Source organism: Macaca mulatta, chromosome 3 (assembly GCF_049350105.2).
Source record: "Macaca mulatta isolate MMU2019108-1 chromosome 3, T2T-MMU8v2.0, whole genome shotgun sequence".
Lineage (NCBI taxonomy): Eukaryota > Metazoa > Chordata > Mammalia > Primates > Cercopithecidae > Macaca > Macaca mulatta.
The window spans coordinates 36,820,989-36,842,957 of NC_133408.1; the positions used below are offsets into that span (position 1 = coordinate 36,820,989).

Below are 21,969 nucleotides of genomic sequence, written 5' to 3' on the forward strand. Positions count from 1 at the left end.
TGAACTCCTTGTATATAACAGCCTTTCACAGAAGTTTATCAGCTTGTCCAACACACATCCTAGAAACGGTTCCCTGACCTGCCCCGCACTTCTCCCAAGCACCCTTCCTGTGCTCCCGACAGCACCGGGTGTGCACCGCTCCCCTCCACAGCACTCAAACGATTACCAAGCATCCTTGCTAGGCACGGCCTGGGACACATTCTCTGTTTCACTTCTAGTGCCTACAATACAGTAGGCGCTTTGCACTCAGCGTGGCTGACAAGGACATCACTGTATCCAGGTCTAATCTCGCCCCTTCCACCCAATCCAGTCCCCTGTCAAAGCCACCAAGCGCCCGTCACTGTGGCAGGCTCCAAGGTCACAACAGAGAACCAGACAGGCACGGCCATGCCCGCGTGAGGCTTCCACGCTCACTGGAGAAGCAGCAATACATAAAGCAAGTGGACAGGGACATCGGCGAGGTGCCTGCAGCCGGCACTGTGACTATGCTCTCAAGGAGGAAGCCAGTCAGCGGACAAACAGTCGAGGGGGCTGCTTAAGTGAGGGCTGTTGGGGAAGGCGGCTCAGGAGGAGGCCTTTACACTGACCTTAAGGAGGGGTTGGCTGGGCAGCAGGGGCAGGAGCAGCTTTCCTGGAAGAAGGAATCTCATGCGCGAAGGGCCTGAGCTTCGCATTTTTCAAACACTAAAGAAAACATGAGGGAGGCTGGCGCATGTGGGAGAGATGACTCAACGCAGGTTGGAGCACAGGGCTGTACTGGGGGCCGGGCTCCACGCTGCAGGCAGCCATATGCCTCTGCCAACCACCCCAGGGCCGAGCACTAAACAACCAGGGACCACCCCGATAGCACAGAGCCTGGGAAAATTATTCAAACCAGCCAATCCTACACCGCGGTCGCCGCCTTGCCCATTTCTTTTCAGAAACCACAGTCCAGGCTCTTGCCCTCAGGTCCCCCTCTCTGCCTCCTGACTGAGCCTGGTGCTCCCCCAAGCCTGGCGCTCCCCGTGTACTGTGCCTGTTTCTACAAATCTGTGAGCACAAGCTCCTTCGTCACGACAGTCCCGTCTGTGTCTCAGCACACCTGATGACGTCCAATCCCAGAGACATTTCCCGTCACTCCTCTGCTCTTCTTCATCTACACAAACAGTGAATTTTTCATTCATCTGAAAATAAGGCAGATAGTTTTTGAGTTCATTTAACAGCCTTGCTGAGACTTTCCATGGGAAGCAACGGTTGACAGCCCCTGGCAAAGCTGGGCCTGCGTGGAACTGACCCAGCAACTCTGCGTCTAAGTACACATCCCGGAGGGACCCTGGCCGCCGCGCACAGAGGTGTGGACACGGACACACAGTGCAGCACTGCTGGTCGCAGGGAAAATGGTAAACTACCTGAATATGCATTCTCAGGGAACAGATCAGCAATTACGGTAAGTGATGTGATGATGAAAAGAAGGAAACTAGATCTTCATGCACCCACATGGACAGCTCCATTTTTTCTTTTTTTTTTTTTTTTTTTTGAGAGATAGTCGTGATCTTGTCGCCCAGGCTGGAGTGCAGTGGTACAGTCTCGGCTCACTGCAACCTCCACCTCCCTAGTTCAAGCGATTCTCCTGCCTCAGCCTCCCGGGTAGCTGGGATTACAGGTGACTGCCACTAGGCCCAGCTAATTTTTGTATTTTTTAGTAGAGATGGGTTTCACCATGCTGGCCAGGATGCTCTTGAACTCCTGATCTCCGGTGATCCACCCATCTCAGCCTCCCAAAGTGCTGGGATTACAGGTGTGAGCCACCGCTCCCAGCCTAGCAAATCCATTTTTTTAATGATATATTCAAAATAATGCAATTTCTATAAATTCTTAAAAACAAGTAAAATAGATATTGATTATGGACTCAAAACATGTACAGAACACGCATCAAATAAATATCCACCTCACGCCAGGGTTTCCTTGGTGGGAAGGACAGTAGTAGCAGTGACAGTAAGAATGATATTGAAGCTAACATTCACTGAACACCTACTCTATCCACGCACAAGTTTAGCACACATTAACTCATACGATTCTTAGAGCGGCCAGGAGATAGCCATGATTACCATCTCCATTTCACAGATGAGAAAATTCAGGCTAGAGAAATGATCAAGAATGTACAATACACTCCAGTGACTTCCTGCCGCCTCCTCTGCCCCCACCGAGTCAGTCTAGGTCTCTGCCGCTCTTAGCTGATGCCCCTGCTCTTATTCTCGCCCATCTCCACCTCCTACCCCCGGAGGAGGTCTACACTCCCCACTTAGCACACAGTGGCCCTTTTAAAGACACAGTTGGGTCAGTTCACTTCTCTACTTAAACCTTTCAATGGTTTCTCATCATACTCCACTTTATTTATTTATTTATGTTTGAGATGGATTCTCGCCCTACTGTCCAGGCTACAGAGCAATGGCGTGACCTCAGTTCACTGAAACCTCCACCTCCCAGGCTCAAGTGATTCTCCTGCCTCAGCCTCCTGGTACCTGAAATTACAGGCACGTGCCAACACGCCCAGCTAATTTTTTGTATTTTTAGTGGAGACGGGGTTTCACCACATTGGCCAGGCTGGTCTCGAACTCCTGACTTCAGGTGATCTGCCCGCTTCAGCCTCCCAAAGTGCTGGGATTACAGGCATGAGACACCACACAAGGCCCATACTCCGCTTTAAATGAGAATCCTTAAACAGCCTACAAGACTATATATCCTCCCCCACCTCCGCCACCCCATGTCCACCTGCTCTCTCACCCTCACTCACCCTGTTCTGCCCACACCAGCCTCTCGACTGTCTCTGCGGAGACATTATATATTTCTTCACTTACTCATTATTGGTCCCTAACCTGCCCATTACGCAGACAACAAGGACTCTGTCTGTTTTGGCCACTGCTGTTATTCCCAATGCTGAAAACAGCACCTGGCGCTCAGATGTTTGTGGAACAAATGAATGAAAGCAGCTGATCCAAGGTCACTGAGCCAGAGGAGGGTGAAGTCAGGATCCCAGTCCGAGCAGTTTGGTTCCAGTATTAGGACTGGGGAGGAGAATGGAATATAGAAGAACTATCTAAAGTAAGTTATGACAAACGTTGTCACCTATTAATTGTGAATAAGGAATTCTTTGTAAATTATCATCTCCTCCTTCCTTCCCTCCTTTTTTCTCCTTTACCTCCCTCCCTTCTTTTAGTTTTATTTTTAAGTCTCCATAAGTACACTACACATGAATTATTAGTTCTAAATGTACTAGAACACCTGCTTTCATAGTTAGGAAACTAAACAAAAAAAGAAGAAAAAGTACTAGAACACTGTAAGATTGCTCTTACTGTTTCAGATGGGACTTGAGTTCACTATAACATATTAAAAATAATTCACTGAACACGAATGACTCTCTACACAGCTATCTAACAGGCATGTCAGGGTTTTGTAGGTTCTGGGGGGAGTTATCATGAAGAACATCAATTATTTACATAATAATGTAATTCTGCCATTAAAAAACTGACCATTTGACATAGAACGAAGTTTCTTTGCCACATCAGTACTGACCTCTGGGGCTGGGGAACTCTGTTTTGGAGCGCCTCACGCACTGCAGGACGGTCAGCAGCACCTCCACCCATCAGATGCCAGCAGCGCCCATCAGTGTCACAACCAAACACGTCTGCAGACCCTGCCAAATGTCCCCCTGGGGAGCACGGTCTCCCCAACTGAGAACCACTGATTAGAGGCTAGACAAACTACAACTTGTAATAAAGAAAACACAACTTATAATAAAGAACAAGAGGTTGTGCGGTGGCTCATGCCTGTAATCCCAGCACTTTGGGAGGCCAAGGCACACGAATTGCCTGAGGTCAGGAGTTCGAGACCAGCCTGGGCAACGTGGTGAAACCCCGACTCTTATAAACACACAAAAAATATTTGGACATGGTGGCATACCCCTGTAGTCCCAGCTCCTCAAGTGGCTGAGGTGTGAGAATTGCCTGAACCCAGGAGGTGGAGGTTGCAGTCAGCCAAGATCGCGCCACTACACTCTAGCGTGGGTGACAGAGTTAAGACTCTTATCTCGGGGGGAAAAAAAAAAAAAAAAAAAAGCAAAGGACAAACAAACAAGGGAACTGGCCTCTCCCATAGGTTTTGCTGGCTGTCTCCACTTGTTCTCTCTGACCAGCCTCACAACCCTTTCGTGGTCCCCTGTGACTGGAAGGCTGTAAGGCAGGCCACGAGCCTGTGACATGGGCAGAATTCTAAAGATGGCCTGGGGTATTCATCAATCGGAAATCTAGGTGAAAGGCCTTGGCAGAGGTAATTAAGGCTACCAACCAGCTGAGCTTAAAACAGGGCGATTATTCTGGATTACTCTGCGAGCCTGACGGAGTCACCAGTCCTTACAAGCAGACGCGGAAGGTGGAAAAGGCTGGCAGGTTCGTTGTGAGCTGCTCGCTGCTGGTTCTGAGATGCAGGGGCTGCAAGCAAGACTGGAGGGAGGTCAGAAAGGAAACCGGACCTCAGTCCTACAGCCGCAAGGACCTGAACTCCTGCCACAACCTGAATGACCTTGGATGCTGATGCATTCCCAGAGCCTCAAAAAGGAACACAGTCCGGCTGGAACCTTCCTGTCAGTCTCATGTCACTCAGGGCAACCAACTGAGCCATGCTGTGCCCAGACCTCTGACCCAAGCAACCAGGAGCTAACAAATGTTTTAAGTCCCTAAGCCTGTGGTAACTTGTTACAGCGGCAACAGAAAACCAAAACAGAAGCGTATGTGACTCATTACTGAGAGGTGAGTTTGTAAGTGAGAAACACAATAACCAAAAGCAGTCCCCCTAAGAAATTCCCTAGTCTGCCTAAAAGACAAAAATGGGCAAAGGATCTGTACAGCCAAATCTCCAAAGAAGATATGCAAATGCCCCATAAGCACATGAAAAGATGCTATGCCTCATTCACCATCAAGGAAAGGCAAACCCAAAACAGGATGGCTGGAATCCAAAGGACAGATCGACACGAGCGCTGTTAGACCCCAAAGACGCTACTGCTGGGAACAGAAATGGTGTGGCCAATTCAGAAAACACTTGGGTAGCTCATCAACATGTTAAACATAGAGTAACCATTTGACCCAGCAATTCCACTCCTAGGGATATACCCAAGAGAAAACATGTTCACAAAAAACCCGCACATGGATGTTTACAGCAACATCATTCATAACACACAAAAGATGGAAAGAACCGAGATGCCACTGACCGTGGCACGGAAAAACAAAACGGGGGCGGAGCGAAAGGGAATGCTATTCGGCCGCTTAGAGGGATGACGATGCCACGCTACAGCACGGATGAACTTTGAAGAAACGATGCTAAGAATTCTATCACAGAAGACAACAAACCATATGATTCCATTTACATAAAATGTTCCGAAAAGGCAAATCAATGGCGTGGAGAGAAATCCACCGCGTCGACAGTGGGCTGCTGGCCGCCTGGGGCTAGGGCAGGAGACCAGAGGAAAATGTGCAGTGGCTACAGGGTTTCTTTCTGGGGGGATGAAAATATTGTAAAATTGACTGTGGTGATGGTTGCACAGCTCTGTAAATAGACTGAAGCCCATTGAATTGTAGGCTTTAAATGAGTGCATGGTATGATACGTGAGTTATAGCTCAATAAAGTTTTTTTTTTTTTTTTAAGCTGAGGCCAGGCATGGTGGCTCATGCCTGTAATCCCAGCACTTTGGGAGGCTGAGGTGAGAGGATCGCTTGAAACTAGCCCAGGAGATGTGCAAAACCCTATTGCTACAAAAAAATCAAAAATAAAATTTAAAAAGTTAAAAAGTTGAAAAAGAAAGTCCCTGGCGCTGTAAAACACAGAGCATGGAAGCAACACACAGTGTGGCAGCTGCTTGTTGTCCAGACCTGCCCCACCGGCCAGTCACCAGCTCCTGGCTCACTGACCACCCCGGCCTCTGCTCTGTAATCTTCCAAAGAGGAAACTCCAACCGTGTCTTTTAAAACTTTTTACTTTAGAGACAGGATCTCACTCTGTCACCCAGGCTGGAATGCAGTGGTGCAATCATAGCTCCCTGCAGCCTCAAGCTCCTGGACTCAAGCCATCCTCTTGCCTCGGCCTCCCATGTAGCTGGGATTACAGGCATGCACCGCCATGTCCAGCTAATTTTTTTTTTTTTTTAATTTTTAGTAGCGATGGGATCTCACTATGTTGCTCAGGCTGGTCTTGAACTGCTGGCTTCAAGAAACCTCCTGCCTTGGACTCCCAAAGTGCCGGGGTTACAGGCGTGAGCCACCACACCCAGCCTGCATCCATGTTTTCATCAACACAGACAAAACTCCACAGGAATCACTCCCATTTTACAAAAATGTTGTCTAGGTGAAAGATGCCAATCAATTATTCTCTGGTTAATGTTCTGCTTATTCTCGGCTTAAGAATTTTTGTGATGACGCTTAGATTACAGATATTCCGCAAGACAGGCTGAGAGACAGAATCATTCCAGTCACTCCCGCTGTACCCTGAGGGCGGCTCCCCGCCTCTAACAGTGGGGACACGATGCCTCCGTGGCAAGGGACTGTTTTGCTGCTGACCCGAGCAGAAAGACCACGAGAATGAATTCACCAACCAGGGTTCCCTTCCCTCGTAAATAAGAGTGTGAGAAAATGGATGTCAGTGTCCAGCTGACCCCAGAGAAATCATGGCCAGGTGTTGGCACTTACAGAGAAGAATGAATACAGAACTGCTTTAATCATCTACTCAGGAAACTCCCCAATTGTATCAATGGCTCTATATAAGGAAACGAGGCTTGCAACTCCAAACTCACTCACTGGGTAGCCCCCAGCAAAACAATTCCCCTCAAACAGTGTGCCCTATGGACAAAGGAAACTCCTGCAGTTATTCTATTTTCTCAGCTCCCTGCCCCTCGTTTTCCTCCACCTTAGTAAGACAGTGATGAACAACGCTAGGTAAGCTCTTTCCCTTCCTGTGGCAAGTCTAGCAGCAAAGGGCTAGTTGCCAGGAAACACGAGGTTACACTATATTCCTGCTCAGTGGAATCCTGACCTTCATGTTACTAAAACATGAACAATACTTTGTTTACAAGATCAATATTAAAATTTGGTTTTCAAGTTCCCTAAGACCTTTTTCCTGTATTTATTACAAGAATTTATGCATCCAACAAATACTCAAATGCCTACTATGTGCTGCCATGGTGCCAGGCCCTAGGGACACGGGGGAATTGGACCAGGCCCTCGCACGCCCGCCCAGGCTGACATTCCACGATGTGATGACTAGAACTATGTAAAATGTGACATACACATCAACAAGGGTGACTCAGATTAACACCAACATTTCCTAACAAACCAAACTAAAAAATGTTAGAATGTGCTTAGCCTCCCCATTCTCTTTTTTTACCTAAACCTACAAATTCTGAAGCTTCTATGGACAATTGGAATGGTTGTTTTGTGTCTCAGGTTTCACTGGGGCAATTTCTTCAGAATTCAGAGGTCTACCTACTGGAACTAGCATCTGTAGAGACTGTCCAGTAACCAGGAGTGGTAGTTCTGAGTTACATGGGCCTGAGACCTGGCACACTCTTACCTCCCCTATCTAAGACATATCTTACGGAAGTCCCCTTCTCAAACCCTGATAAAGATTGAAGGGCCAACCGCGGTGGCTCTCGCCTGTAATCCCAGCACTTTGGGAGGCCAAGGTGGGAGGACTGCTTGAGCCCAAGAGTGTGAGACCTGCCTCAATCCATCAATAAAAAGAAAAAGGACTGCAAGCCCAGGGTGGGAGGACTGCTTGAGCCCAGGAGTTTGAGACCAGGCTGGGCAACACAGTGAGTCCTCGTTCTACAGAAATATTAGCCAGGCATGGTGGTGTGTGCCTGTGGTCCCAGATACACAGGAGGCTGGACTGAGAGGATCACCTGAGCCCAGAAAGTAAAGGCTGCGGTGAGTTATGATTGCCCCACTGCACTTCAGCCTGGACAACAGAGTGAGACTCTGTTTCAGAAAGAAAAGGAAGATTTAAAGACAATGACTTGCAAAGGAGTTGAACGAGATAAACACTCAACCCCCTCAGTCTGCTTAGCCCACTCCTAAAAGTGATAAAAAGGTGCTCCCTAGATTCACAATCAGTCCTCTGCCCATTCCCTGGCCTCCCATTACTGGAATTCAACGTGGTTTAAGAGATTAAAGACTGAGTCTTTCAGGGACGTTACAGTTACCAACCACTCTGATGGCCTTGAAGAAAGTAACTTTAATTCTCAGTAACTATTTGTACATTATTTGTAACTAAAAACGTGGGGTCCGAGGCATCATCTATGGCAGGCTTTGTTGGAGTGCCTTTTCCAGGCTTCCTGGTGTAGTCCAGAGCCGGCCCCACACCCTGTCTGCTTCATCCAGCGTACACACAAACCCGAGGCACCCCCGCTTTCCCCAGCTCCACAGAGACAAGAGGGAACTATTTATATAAAAAGGCTACTTATCTGACTGAAGACTGATAGCAGTAAGGGCAAAAGTGTGTTCTGACACTCCAACTTCTACTGCAGCCCCCATTCACAACTTTGATGGCATGCAGAAGAGTGCTTGGGGAAGGTAACAGGAACAGAGGGCATAAGGAAGAAAAAATTAGAATCTTCAAGAATTAGACAATCATGCTTCGGTCTTTCAAGCGTGCTAATAATAACCCTCTGCAGATTTAGAAAAATAAAACTGTTCTGGAAGAGGCCAGTCGTTGCTTAAAAGAATTAGAATAATTCGTTCAATAAGCACTTAGAAAGTGTCTGTTACAAGCTGGAATACAGGAAAAATAAAAATGCAATCCTCAACGTCAAAGGATCTTGCATTCTAGTTGACTAGGCAAATTTAAAAAAAAAATTAAAAATTAAAACATGTTGTAGACATAATAAAGCACAAACTACCTATTAATATCTATAAAACCCAATGCAAACGAGTAATCTTCATAAAGAACATGCAGTAAAATTACATAGAGAAAGAAGCAAAGTCTTTTCTAAGACTCTTTTTCCTATAAAAATAATGTGCATTCTAGAAAAGAGATAAGGGTAATACAAATAAATCCCCTTTAATTAGAGAGAAATGCTCATGTTAGTGTCATAACCATATGCCACCACCATCATCTTTTTGTGTTCACATTCAAAACATGGTTCCTAAAAGATAGTTCACTCCTTTTCCAGTTCAACAGATCACATCCATGTCTGCCTGTCTCAAAAATGGTATTTTCAACATCAGCGCTTTCACATTTCTAGGATCTGACCGCTTCCCAGCATCTCCGCTCCTAACACGCTGGTCCCAGATCACTATGACAGCCTCTCACTGCCCCCACGTCCCCCTGGTCTCCCTCAGTGAGGGTGGCCAGAGCGACCCTGTGAATGTTCAAGTCCGATCCTGCCACTCCTCTGCAGAAATCCTCAGGGACAAAGATCCACACACAGAGTTAAGGCCCGCGTCTTCCCAGTGACCTGCAAGACCCACGGGGTCTGCACCAGCCTCTGCCTGTCCGGGGTCTCCTCCCTCACTGCATGGCCATCACACTGGCTCCTCTGGGTCTGCAGAGGCCTTTGCACTTGGGGTGCTCTCCCCACCACCTCTGCAGGCGGCTCCCTGCCACCCGACATGGACACGTTCTCGACCTGCTTTCTCCTGCCCCCAGCACTTGTTGCCTTCTAACACTTCCTAAGACGTGCCTGTTTACCCTGTGGATCGTCTGTTTCCCACACTAGAATGTAAGCTCTACATAGCAAGGATTTGTTTCCAATGATGTATCCCAGGCACATGACATAGAGAAGGTGCTCGAAAATATCAGTTGATTCAACGACTTACTAAAAACTGTGCAGTGCCCACCACACATCACAGTTCAATCAGTCAGGCCCCACAGGTGGCGATTAGGTCGTTCCAGGATTTTAACAATGCAAACCAAACCGCAATAAAAATCCCTGGTGCTCGAAGTATGGCTGAGGACCGGTGGCAGCACGGCCACCACTTAGGAGCTTCCAGACCTCCCAGGCTTGCCCAATAGAATCCATATTTGAACAGGATGCCCAGGTGACGACAGGCACAGGAAGTCCAGGAACCACTTTCTGATGAAGGACAAGTGAGGAGGCCCCTCTGCCTCAGGCCCCATAAGGGTGAGGTCTGTACTTGTGGGTGCACAGATGCCTGGCTTGCCTCCTCCTAGATCTCACCCTGGGTAGTACCCGCGACCCCATGACCATCTCTAAGCATCAGATTGCCACCAGAAGAGAGGTTACGACAATTTACATCCTAAATCCAGGCACCCAACAGGAAACAAGTAGCACACTCAAGTTAGGAACTAATCACAAAGGTGTGGGGGAAGCCCGAGAAACAAGACAGAAGGAATCCTGGGGGGTGGCGGGGAGAAGAAATACTGAACCTCACTCTCTTCCCTCCCTCCCTCTGAGCTCTTGCCAGGACTTCCCACCGGCCAACCAGAAGCCAGAAAGCACAACACTCGCTGCTCCAATCTATACAGGTCAGCCTGAGAGCAGAGGGCGGGCAGAAGCGGGAGAGAGGGCGCAAAGGGGCGGACAGAAGTATCCCAGCATGTGCGGCCCAGTGGCATATGAAGACACTTTCCTCTTTTCCCGAAAGGGGTGTGTTTTCATTTGACATCATATGAGGACTCCATGAGGAAGGTGTAAACTAGGGAAGGACGTGCTGGAGAAAAGGGAGCTATCTCAGAGAGGAGGAGAAGCGCGTTTGTGCCAGTATACAGCTACTGTGGTCATTTCTGGCTGAGAAGGTATTGAGCTGATGGGAGGCTGGGGGCCACTATAATTTTGTAAACAGGAAAGCAGCCTTACAAAAAATGCCTGAGAAAGCATGTGCTGGCGCTTGCGTCCAGGACACTGAAGGAAGAAGGACTTAGGGCAGAGAAGCCAGGGAAACGGCTGTGGTGGGACCGCAGTCACAAAGCAATTGCGGCAGCTGAAAAGAACAAGTCTTTAGAGTACGTTCATTCCAACGTTCATCCCAGCATTCCCACCACCCAGGGGACAATCAGCACATACAAAGATGTTCCACACCATGTATTATTAGGGCACTGCTAATTACAACACTGAGATGCCATTCCTCACCTCTTAGAGCGGCTAAAATCCAAAACAGACAATGCCACATGGTAGCCAGGAAGTGGAGCAACAGGAACTCTCATTCCCTGCTCTGGGAATGCAAACTCCAGAAGACAGCTGGGCAGTTTCTCACAAAACTAAACACACTCGGGCGGCGGGCGGTGGCTCACACCTGTAATCCTAGCACTTTGGGAGGCCCAGGTGGATGGATCACCTGAGATCAGGAGTTTGAAACCAGCCAGGCCAACATGCTAAAACCTCGTCTCCACTAAAAATACAAAAAATTAGCTAGGCTTAGTGGTGGATGCCTGTAATCCCAGCTACTTGGGAGCCTGAGACAGGAGAATCACTTGAACCCGGGAGGCGGAGGTTGCAGTGAGCCAAGGTCGCACCATTGTACTCCAGCCTGGGTGACAGAGAGACTCCGTCACAAAAAACGAAAAACAAAACAGAAAACATACTTGTACCATACGATCCAGCAATTAACTGCACTTCGAATGAGTTGAAAACTTATGTCTACACAAAAGCCTGCACACAGGTGTTTACCACAGCTTTATTCATAATTGCCAAAACTTAGAAGTCACCAAAATGTCAGCAGGTAAATGGATAAACAAAGTGTGGTACATCCACACAAAGGTACACAACCCCATAATGAAAAGAAAGAAACTCGCATGCCACGGAAAGACACAGAAAACTTAAATATGTACTGCTAAGTGAAAGAAGCCAATGTGAAGGCTACACATTCCCAATTCCAACTATAGAACATTCTGGAAAAGGAAAAACGATGGAGACAGTGAACGCTCAGTGGCTGCCAGGGGTTGAGGGGAGACAGGGATGGAGGGACGAACAGGTAGAACAAGGGGGATTTTTAGGGCAGTGAAATTATTTTGAATGATACCATAACGGCAGAGATATTTGTGAAAACCCATAGAACGATACGACACAATGAGTGAACCCTAACGCCAGCTATGGACTTCAGTTAATCATATGTTCATATTCACTCACAACTTTCGCAACCTTTCCACACTAATGCAAGATGTTACTCACAGGGGAAAGCCGGTGTGGGGGAGGCAGGGAGTGTGGGAAATCTGTATTTTCTGCTCCGTTTTTCTGTAAACTTTAAGTGATAAAGTATATTCATTTTAAAAAAGTGAAAGAAGCCAGACACAAAAGGTCACATATATTATAGGATTCCATTTATATGAAATATTCAGAATAGGTACATTCATGGAGACAGAAAACAGATGAGTGGCTGCCGGGGCTGGGAGGAGGAGGGAATGGGGAGTCACTGCTAACGCATCCAGATCTCCTTTGGGGGTGATGAGAACGTTTTGGAACTTGATAGAGGTGGTAGGTGAATAACACAGTGAATGTACTAAATGCTACTGAATGTACGCTTCGAGGTAATTGTATGCTATGTGAATTTTACCTCGATTATTTATTTATTTATTTATTTATTTATTTTTGAGACGGAGTCTGGCTCTGTCGCCCAGGCTGGAGTGCAGTGGCCGGATCTCAGCTCACTGCAAGCTCCACCTTCCGGGTTCACGTCATTCTCCTGCCTCAGCCTCCCAAGTAGCTGGGACTACAGGCGCCCGCCACCTTGCCCGGCTAGTTTTTTGTATTTTTTTTTTTTAGTGGAGACGGGGTTTCACCGTGTTAGCCAGGATGGTCTCGATCTCCTGACCTCGTGATCCGCCCATCTTGGCCTCCCAAAGTGCTGGGATTACAGGCTTGAGCCACCGCGCCCGGCCTACCTCGATTATTTAAAAAAACAGAGCGAAAACAAAGAGACTGTATTAATGAAACTTCAGCTGGTCAGGTGAAGTCTGTGATGTTGCGTGGGAATTCAAACACTGTGGGCCGGACTGAAGGCACCTAAACTGAGGGAATAACCACCAAACCGACCGGGAGGGAACCACAGGGGCTTCTGCATAACCAGGCGGAGGACAGTGGGGCTGGGTGGCCCGTCCACGGTGCAGAGGACAAAACAGGACTCCTGATTGCAGTGACACCAGGACGTGACTTAGAATAGGGCAGATGGCAGGACCAATGTCAGAACCACTCAGAAAAAGGAGGTATAATGAAGGAAACTATCACCTAATTATAAAAACATACCAAAGAAAATAAACATCCACGTGAGGTATCGCTAATTAACTATAAAAACATTGGGCAAATTTTTTTTAGAAAACTCAAATCAAGATTGAAGTCTTTTAACCTACTTCGAAAACACCTACATTTGAAACATTCTGCCTACCCCCAATACTTCATTTCAATGTTTTGGTTTTTTTAAATTAATGAAAGACTAGAAAAGGGCATCTTACTTTACCAGAAGAGTTCTATTTTGCTCCAGATAACAGGAAAGAACTCAGGCAAGTTGGTGGCTCTTTTTCTAAAGTTACCAAGAATTAAGACACAAGACACGTTTCCTATTAAAAAAGAAAACGCTGAAGATGCTGTGGTCTCCTCGGCTGATATTTACACATTCTAAAAATATTCAAGATTACAAAAACTTTAAAGCAAGATTCAAACCAGAAATTAAAACACCTACAATTCAAAATGAAAACCTCCTGAAAACTGCAGAGGAATACAGGGAGAAAAGGCTTTAAATAATCACTACTGGACAGCTAAATTATATTCCTAAGGATTTGTACTAGAAAATCACTATCAGCAATGCAGTTTCTAAACTAATGTTTGCTGTAGAAAGTATATTTAGTTTTTTAGAGACAGGGTCTCACTCTGTCGCCCAGGCTGGAGTGCAGCAGCACCATCATAGCTTACTGTAATCTTGAACTGCTGCGCTCAAGCGATCCTCCTGCCTCGGCCTTCCAAACTGCTGGGATTACAGGCATGAGCCTCCGCATCCAGCCGGGATTGTTATATGGTACCAGGGACACAGCTGGGGAAGACCGAAGTGTTGTCCACCAAGCCTGCTGCGGGTGGCTGCCCCCAGGTCTCCTAACTCCTATTACCTTAGAGCACTACATTAAACACCAGGAAAAGGAAAACAAACAGCTATTCCAGCTCTGGGGACTTCAGGTTAGCAGGTGGCCAAAGAAATACACTTCCCTCTACTCCAACGGAGTCTTCTTTAGTGGACATGCCCACATGAAAATGGCATGCTTGGCCAGGCACGGTGGCTCATGCCTGTAATCCCAGCATGTAATCCTAGCATTTTGGGAGGCCAAGCTGGGTGGGTTGCTTGAGCTCAGGAGTTTGAGACCAGCCTAGGCAACATGGCAAAATCTACAAAAATCTTAATTTTTCTCTACAAAATTTTTTTAAAAGTGAGCCAGGTGTGGTGGTGTCTGCCTGTGGTCCCAGCTACTTGGGAGGCTGAGGTGACAGGATGGCTTGGGCCCAGGAGGTGGAGGCTGCAGTGAGCCAAGATCACGTCACTGCACTCCAGCCTGGGTGACAGAGCCAGACCCTGTCACACACAAAAAAGAAACTGATCTGCTCACTGTATGAAGTACAAAGGGCTCACCCCCGTGACAGCAGAGACCAGCTATTCGTACAAAAGGTCTTTTGCAGCCGTTGGCCCTGACAAACAAGTCCCTGCCCCAAGGAGTTTAAAATCAGGGACACAGGAGGAGGAGAAAGCCCAGAATTGGGAAATCCTCCACTTTTATTTCCCTCTGCGGGGAGAGAGAAGAAACACTGAGGCGTCTTTGAACATGGAGGTTTAGGTACATGTTTTTTGGGCAAATGCCTGAAGGAGTCCAGTGTCTGACTCCTGACTCTACAGCCACGGGGGGCGCTGACAGTGGGTAGGAACCAGACACATCCCCTGGCATCACTGTCCATTACCATTCAGTTCCTTCCCGTCTCCCATGTACTTATGAGATCTATGACGATGCTATCTGAGTTTTCAATTTATCTCATTACCTCTGCCATTTCCCTTTGTGTCTCATGTTAATGCTTTCTCATATCCTGGAGCTCTTGTTTTATATCATCTATATGCTCATTGTTCTAATAAAACATACAGCACTCTTGGACAGGCTACTTCTCTTTCATAGTTTCTCTTCTTACCCTGTTTTTCATCTGACTTTGGCGTGCTATTTCTCCTCTCGCCCTCTTTTCTTTTGGGACACAGTGTTTTGGAGCTGCCATGTCGTCCCTTACCAGTGCCCCTGTGGTAGCCCTCCATCAGCCTGTTCTCAGACGTGCTCCAGGTCAGTTTTTCCTGATTCTATTTCTACCTGGTTTGTCTTCTCGGATCAGAGCTAGAGTTTGACAGATGGACGCTGCTTTCAGTCCCCGTCTGAGGAAAGGGAGATGATGAAAGCTGGGAACTTGTCTGGGGCTAGTGGATTTTCTCCTGCTAGCTAGTAAGTGTCCCGGCCTCCAGTGGACTCCTGCCTTGAGCTGTAGTCAACACAGAGCTCTGGCTGCCTCCACACTTCCTGCCTCTACCAAGGGCCCTTTCGAGTATTCTCCCCGAACTTTTCCCCAGCTTCTATCCCCGACTTGGGGTCTGTTTCTCTCTACATGGGAAGGTATCAAAATGGTTAAGGTTGCAACAGCTCTTTCTTGCCTCAATACTACTTTTAGGGGCTGGGGCTAAGAAATGCACTACACACCCTAGAATCTTCTTTTTGCCTCGGGTGCTGTGTTCATGCTCATACGAATCTCAATATTTCTTCCTCTGCTCCCAGTCTAGAATCCATTTGGAAATCAAAACAGGAGTCAGATGGATGGAGATGAAAATACTGGCCTTCTGACTAAAGAGTTTGGTTTTGGGTTTGCAGCCAAGTAGGCTCCTGACCACTGCCACAGTGGGACAAACGCAGGGGAGGTGACCCTACAACTCTGGCAGGAGAAAGGCATGCCCCCTTTGAGCAGGGCGGCTCCCAAGCTGGTGGGAATCTACAGGGCCTGAGCCCCGCCTGCTTACTGCCTTCCCCAAAACCCACCTGTCAAGCAAGTCACTCCTTCCCCGAGCAAAGGGGGACAAGGGATGGCAGGAGAAGCAAGAGAATCACGGTAGCTGACATCTCTGGACAAGGAAACATGAGGCTAGGAAAGTGAGAATCCCTCCGGTCAGAGTAAACCCCAACCTGACCTTACAGGCTTACTCGGAGGATCAAAGACATAATAGATAAGGTGCTTCAAAAACACAAGCTCCCTGCCAGGCGGGCTGTGGCGGTGTGCACCTATGTCCTAGCTACCCAGGAGGCTGAGGTCAGAAGATCACTCGAGCCCCGGAGGTCGAAGCTGCAGTGAGCTGTGATTGCACCACTGCACTCCGGCCCAGGTGACAGAGCAAGACCCCATCTCAAAAAAAATCCAAAAACCAAAAGCTCCCAATGCACAGAGAAGGTATCAAGGTATCACTCTTTCCAGGCTGTCTTCTCATCTCCTCAGCTTCTTGCAGTACCTAGCACAGAAACACACACTTCATTGGCATTTGTTGACTCGGTGTCCCAAGATGATTACTTTTCATGAGACATCTGCTTTAACTAGTGCGTCCCGGCAGTCCTGGTATGTTTAAAAACAATCTCATTGTGTTACAGTCATACCAAATAAGTACTGATAAGAAGGTAAATGACTAGTTCTCTATTTCTCAATTCTGACCAGCTCATCTCCCAGGGAGTTTCACCTTCTGGGCTACATCACTCCACACTTTTAACAGAGTTTTCGATCCATATCTATCTAATCAAGTCATCAGAACCTTAGGGAAAACCAGTTCCTCTCCCCACCCTAACTAAAATTACAGATTTTCTTAAAAAAAAAAAAAAAAGTGGTCACAAAAATATAGTTATTAGTCACCTCATGTGCGCCAAGAATTGTAGATATAAGACTGAGTATGAGTAGAAAACACGGATTAAAAGTCCTGTTAGTATTATACAAGTAAACATCTGAACCAGCTATTCCCTCTTCACTGTAATGGAAACCAGAAGGCAGGTGAGACTAAGTAATGACTCCCTTCCTTATCACAAGGGTTTTGCTTGGAATACTGTGTATCTTGTCTACAAACATATGCAAAATTTTACCTTGAAAATGAATGCAATTTGCATCCCATGGAGTTGTCAGTGACTGCCAATATCTCACCTTGACTGAGCACGGAACTGTTTTGTTACAAATCCCTCCGCAGCCTGAATGCCTGATTTTGGCCCTGGGACACGGTTAGACCAGTGCGGGTGGATGTCTTCATCCATCTCATGGACAGTCGAATGGCCTCTTCCACTAGACAAGGGCTCCCCTGTCCTCCAAGTGACTTTCCCAGTGATGTTACAGCTCATGCCCTGTCTTCCCGTTGTGGTTCCTGTCCCCAGAGAAGCAAACTAGGAATCAGCTCCATGAGGCCAGGACTGTATCTCTTCCACTCACTACCGTACACACAGCACAAAGCCTAGCTCTGAACAACAGAGCAGGTTCTCCCGTGGCCCCAGCATCTAGCCTGGCCTTTCCCAGGTGAGACCAGGGAACCTCCACTGACTGCCCCAAACAGGCACTGGAGGACTGCGAGGAGTCCATGCCACGCACCATCACTGGAACCTCCACCATGGTGACGAGAGAATTAACACAGATTCTTTGGTCTCAGTGCTCCTCAGGCTTAGTTTCTGCTCAGCTCAGGTTCAGTAGCTATTTGATTACTGGAGCCTGGCGCGCTAGTAATCAAATACCCACAAGGGCTGTTCTCTGCTGCTGTGGTCTCATGTAACAGGCCATGTGACAAAGCTGGTGCTGTGGACTTCAGACTAGACAGTAAAATAGATGCTGACGTTCAGAGAGAGGTGCCGTCTGCTTGGCCTCTGCTTAAGAAAGTGGGGGTCAGGGAAGTTTTCCTCCTCTTGCCGTCCAGGGCGGCTGGATGTGCTGCCCTCCAGCACCTTTCCAGCTTCTTGCAAGAGCTCCCACACTCTGCTTCTCTGTCCTCTGGATGTCGCACTTCCAAAGCAGACGTTCCAAATGCAACGGAATCAACCAGAAGCGTGGGCTTCTCTCACGGATATGCTAACACAGGATACAAGTCATGTTTTCCATTCTGCAAAACCTGGACACACCTGAGCATTTATCCTCCCCGAGAGAAAGCCTAACCCATTACGCGGTCAGCAACTAATATTCATACTCGGCTTTTAGGATTAAAAGGCAATCCGGTGGTCCTGAGCAGCTGCTCTGTCCAGCCCACTTGAAGCCTCCATTTCTTTAAGTACAGACAAACCATAATAGTTACAGCACGAAATGAGCCGGCCTGTCATTACGGGATGGCACTGCCCTTCATGTGATGCAAGTTAAGCCCTAGGTCCATTACACCACATCAGCTTCTTTGGTTTGAACATCACCCTATAATTACATCTCTAGATAAGCCCGAAGTTTAAATCTTCAGTTCCATTTAAAACCGATATGATCCATGAACCCACTCTCAACTGAGTAAGAACAGACAATAATTATAAGCTGTCAACAGAACACTATCTCATATCAAGCACAGCCAGATTCCAAACCTCATATGACAGATGACTGAAGGTCAAACCCTGCTCCCCCTAATTGATTTCGTTAAGATAATCAACAGGTAAGCTTTAAGCTGGGGGACAAGGCCATCACTCATGTGTTCTGAATCCCCAAAAATGGCCAGAGGAGTCTCTCTGGATTTATTTAGCTGATGGAAAAAGATGTTTTTGCTTTTTTTTTTTTTTTTGGTATCACAAAAGGACCAACCCCATATGTCAAAGCATAAGGTAAACCTGTTAAATGCAATTTGCCAACAAGGCAATAAAAACCCAACTGTGATTCCAGATCCCAGAAGCAAATGTATGCTTCCGCCGTCACGCAAACCCGCTGCAGCATCAAGGCCACAGAGGTGCTTCTGAACTCCCGCAACAGAGACTCTTAAAGGCCAGAACAGCAGAGGAGGCTTCTTCAAAGTTCCATACGTCTTGGCAAAAAGTACATGTGATACAGCAAACAATCCTTTATATAAAAAAAAAAAAAAAAAAAAAAATTCCAAAATTTTTACATAATCTTTGATATTCTACAATGAACGCGGTTAATCTGCAGTCCATGGGCCACTAGTAGGCCCACTCTTGGGATTTAGGATGTCCAAACACCTCCCTGAAACTCTATGTAGACAAATGAATTTTGTAGGGAGAAGGCCCACAGCTTTCAGCCAGAGCGCTGTGACTGCAGTCCAAAGCAAGCCACATTATGACCACTCCTTCGGACTAGAAAGTTCCAGCTAGCTCCTGAGTCTTTCGCATCTCTACCTATTTGAATTTTCTGTCTTAGCTGATAGATAAATGTAGAGGCATTAAGATGGTTCTCATTTGTGTATTCTTCTCCACTTGCTGAAATCCTACGGAACCTTCAAAGGCCAGCTCAAATCACAATTCGACAAGGCTTTTGTAGATACCTCAGCCAGAATTAATCTTCCCTGCTGTCCTCCTGCAACACCTCTCTACTTCTCCAGCGGCATTTAACGTGGTATCCATTCACGCCGTATGTGAAAGTTACTTGTGCCACCGTCTCCCCAGCTTGAGAGTGCGAGTGGAGAGTAGGGGCTGGGCAAGATGCACTGACTACTGCTTCTGCACCAGCGCCTAGCACAACGCCTTGGAGATTTTGTTGAACTTGATCTTTTTGTTTCAGTGGCAACAAGAGACCACCCATTCTAATCATCCACTTCTTCAAAAAGTTTCTAAAATCAGCCAAACAGTCACGCACCACGTAATGATGTTCTGCTAAATGATAAACTGCATATACGATGGTGGTCCCATAAAATTATAACACCAGATTTTTACGGCACGTTTTCTATGTTGAGATACATAAATGCTTGCCATTGTGCTACAATGGCCCACAGTTCAGTAACATGCTGTACAGGTTTGTGGTCTGGGAGCAACAGGCCTAGGTGTAAGGTCAGCTATATTATCTAGGTTTGTGTGGCTCCACTTTAGGATGTTTTGCGTAAGAACCTCACCTAACGATGCATTTCTCAGACGGGATCTCAGTCTTTACATTGCGATGTGTGACTACACATTTGCATATAAGCAAGTCTACCTTGGGGTTGCTAAAGGCTACACCAATGCAATTATGTGGATGGTTAGGACTTCCAGTCTATGTAACAAGGAACCTTCAGACAGCTAACATTTTATCCACTTCTAACTGGATGTGAAATTTAGTCTTTAAAACACTCTTGGAATTTAATGCACCACACATACATCAGGGAATGGAACCACTGTGAGATAAATCTAAGCTGGCCTGATGCCTTCCATCAGCCTGAGGCACACACCGCCAGAGGCATTACTACACAACTTCAGAAACACCAAATACACAAACTTTAAGGATAGTCCAGTCAGGAAGTGAGGGGATATCATCTGCAGAATTAGAAAAATAAAAAGAATAAACAAGGCTGTTCGCCACACCCCCGTTGATGTCAGCCCACGGGGGTTGCTGGTCCCTTTAACGGGCATGTACCAAGTCCTGCCGGGTGACATTTCCTCCCTGCATCCCAGCTTTTAGGGATCATTGGCCATAAGTCCAAGGGGAGGGAATGTGGAGACAGGGTTGTATTTGCCGGGGAATTCTGGGCCAACAGGGAGCAAGAGAGCACTTGGGGGAAAAGTGGGCCATTGCCTCATGCTGTACTCCAGTCCCGAGATGGTGGCCACCACGAAGCTGGCTGAAGAAGATGTCAATGTTACTTTCAAAGAGCAACAAAAGGTAAACAAATTTGCACAGAATACAAGTAGAATCACAGAGCTGAAGAAGAAATAGAAGTAAAACAGAAACAACTCCAAAACGTAGAAGATGCTTGTGACAGTACCATGCTTGCAGATGCTGACTGCTTAATGATGCCTTATCGAATTGGTGATGTCTTCATTAGCCATTCTCAAAAAGAAACACAGGAAATGTTAGAAGCAGCAAATAAAAATGTGCAAGCAACTGACGCCTTAGAATCCAAAGTCGAAGCAATTCAGTGGGTGTCAGCAGATTTGACAGTTCAGTTGTATGCAAAAATTTGGGAGCAACATAAACCTTGAAGCTGATGAAAGTTAAACATTTTATAATACTTTAAAAAATTTGTTTAATAAACTTGAATACTGTTTAACAAAAAAGAATAAACTAGAGAGTCTTACAGGCAATCTTTACAAAAAAATCAAAGCAACTAGTAGATTCAAATAACGAACTGCAGAGGACAGAGTGAGGTAATGAAGTCCTCGCACTATCTAACAGAAATCCTATGTGCAAATTCAGGCACAACTGTGATCAAGATGGAAAAGCTCAACACTGAGTAAAAAGACCAGGATGATGGAGACTTCCACGAAGTAACAGCTCTGCTCCTCCCAGGTCCGCCCTCTTAGGGCTAACAAGAAAGCTCTGAATGGAACACAACCAGCAAGCGCAGAAAGAAGGTAGAAAGAAGGCAGCAGGCTACCTAGCAACCTCAGGACTTGAAGAACGGCAAGGCAGGGAGTCCTCTGGCTGTCCTTACTGCCTCCTACCTAGCCAGGATGGGTGCTGCAGAAGCCTCCAAGCTGGAACAGCCGAAAGGTACAGAGAAAAAGAACTCCAAGAAGAGCCTGTTCTTGGCCAAAGGACCCGGAAAAGGACGCTTTTATAGTAGCAGACCTTTGCAATGCCCGCCCTATTCCAAATACAAGAGAAGGCCAGGCGCAGTGGTCCACGCCTGTAATCCCAGCACTTTGGGAGGCCAAGGTGGGTGGATCTCCTGAGGTCAGGAGTTTGAGACTCCTGGACAACATGGTAAAACCCCGTCTCTACTAAAAAATACAAAAATTAGCTGGGCGTGGTGGCGCGTGCCTGTAATCCCAGCTACTCGGGAGGCTGAATCAGAAGAATCGCTTGAACCTGGATGGCAGAGGTTGCAGTGAACCAAGATTGCGCCACTGCACTTTAGCCTGGGC

At 47.0% G+C, this 21,969-nt stretch overlaps 1 protein-coding gene and 1 pseudogene across 2 annotated transcripts in view; one reads left to right on the plus strand and one right to left on the minus strand.

Annotated features, from left to right (window-relative positions):
- GNA12 (G protein subunit alpha 12) overlaps positions 1-21,969 on the minus strand; it is a 113,619-nt gene that overhangs the window by 84,059 nt on the left and 7,591 nt on the right. The gene's annotated exons all lie outside the window — the stretch shown is intronic.
- LOC144339689 (prefoldin subunit 4 pseudogene) lies at positions 18,737-21,205 on the plus strand (annotated as a pseudogene). The gene has a single exon (XR_013415009.1). The product of XR_013415009.1 is annotated as a prefoldin subunit 4 pseudogene (transcript).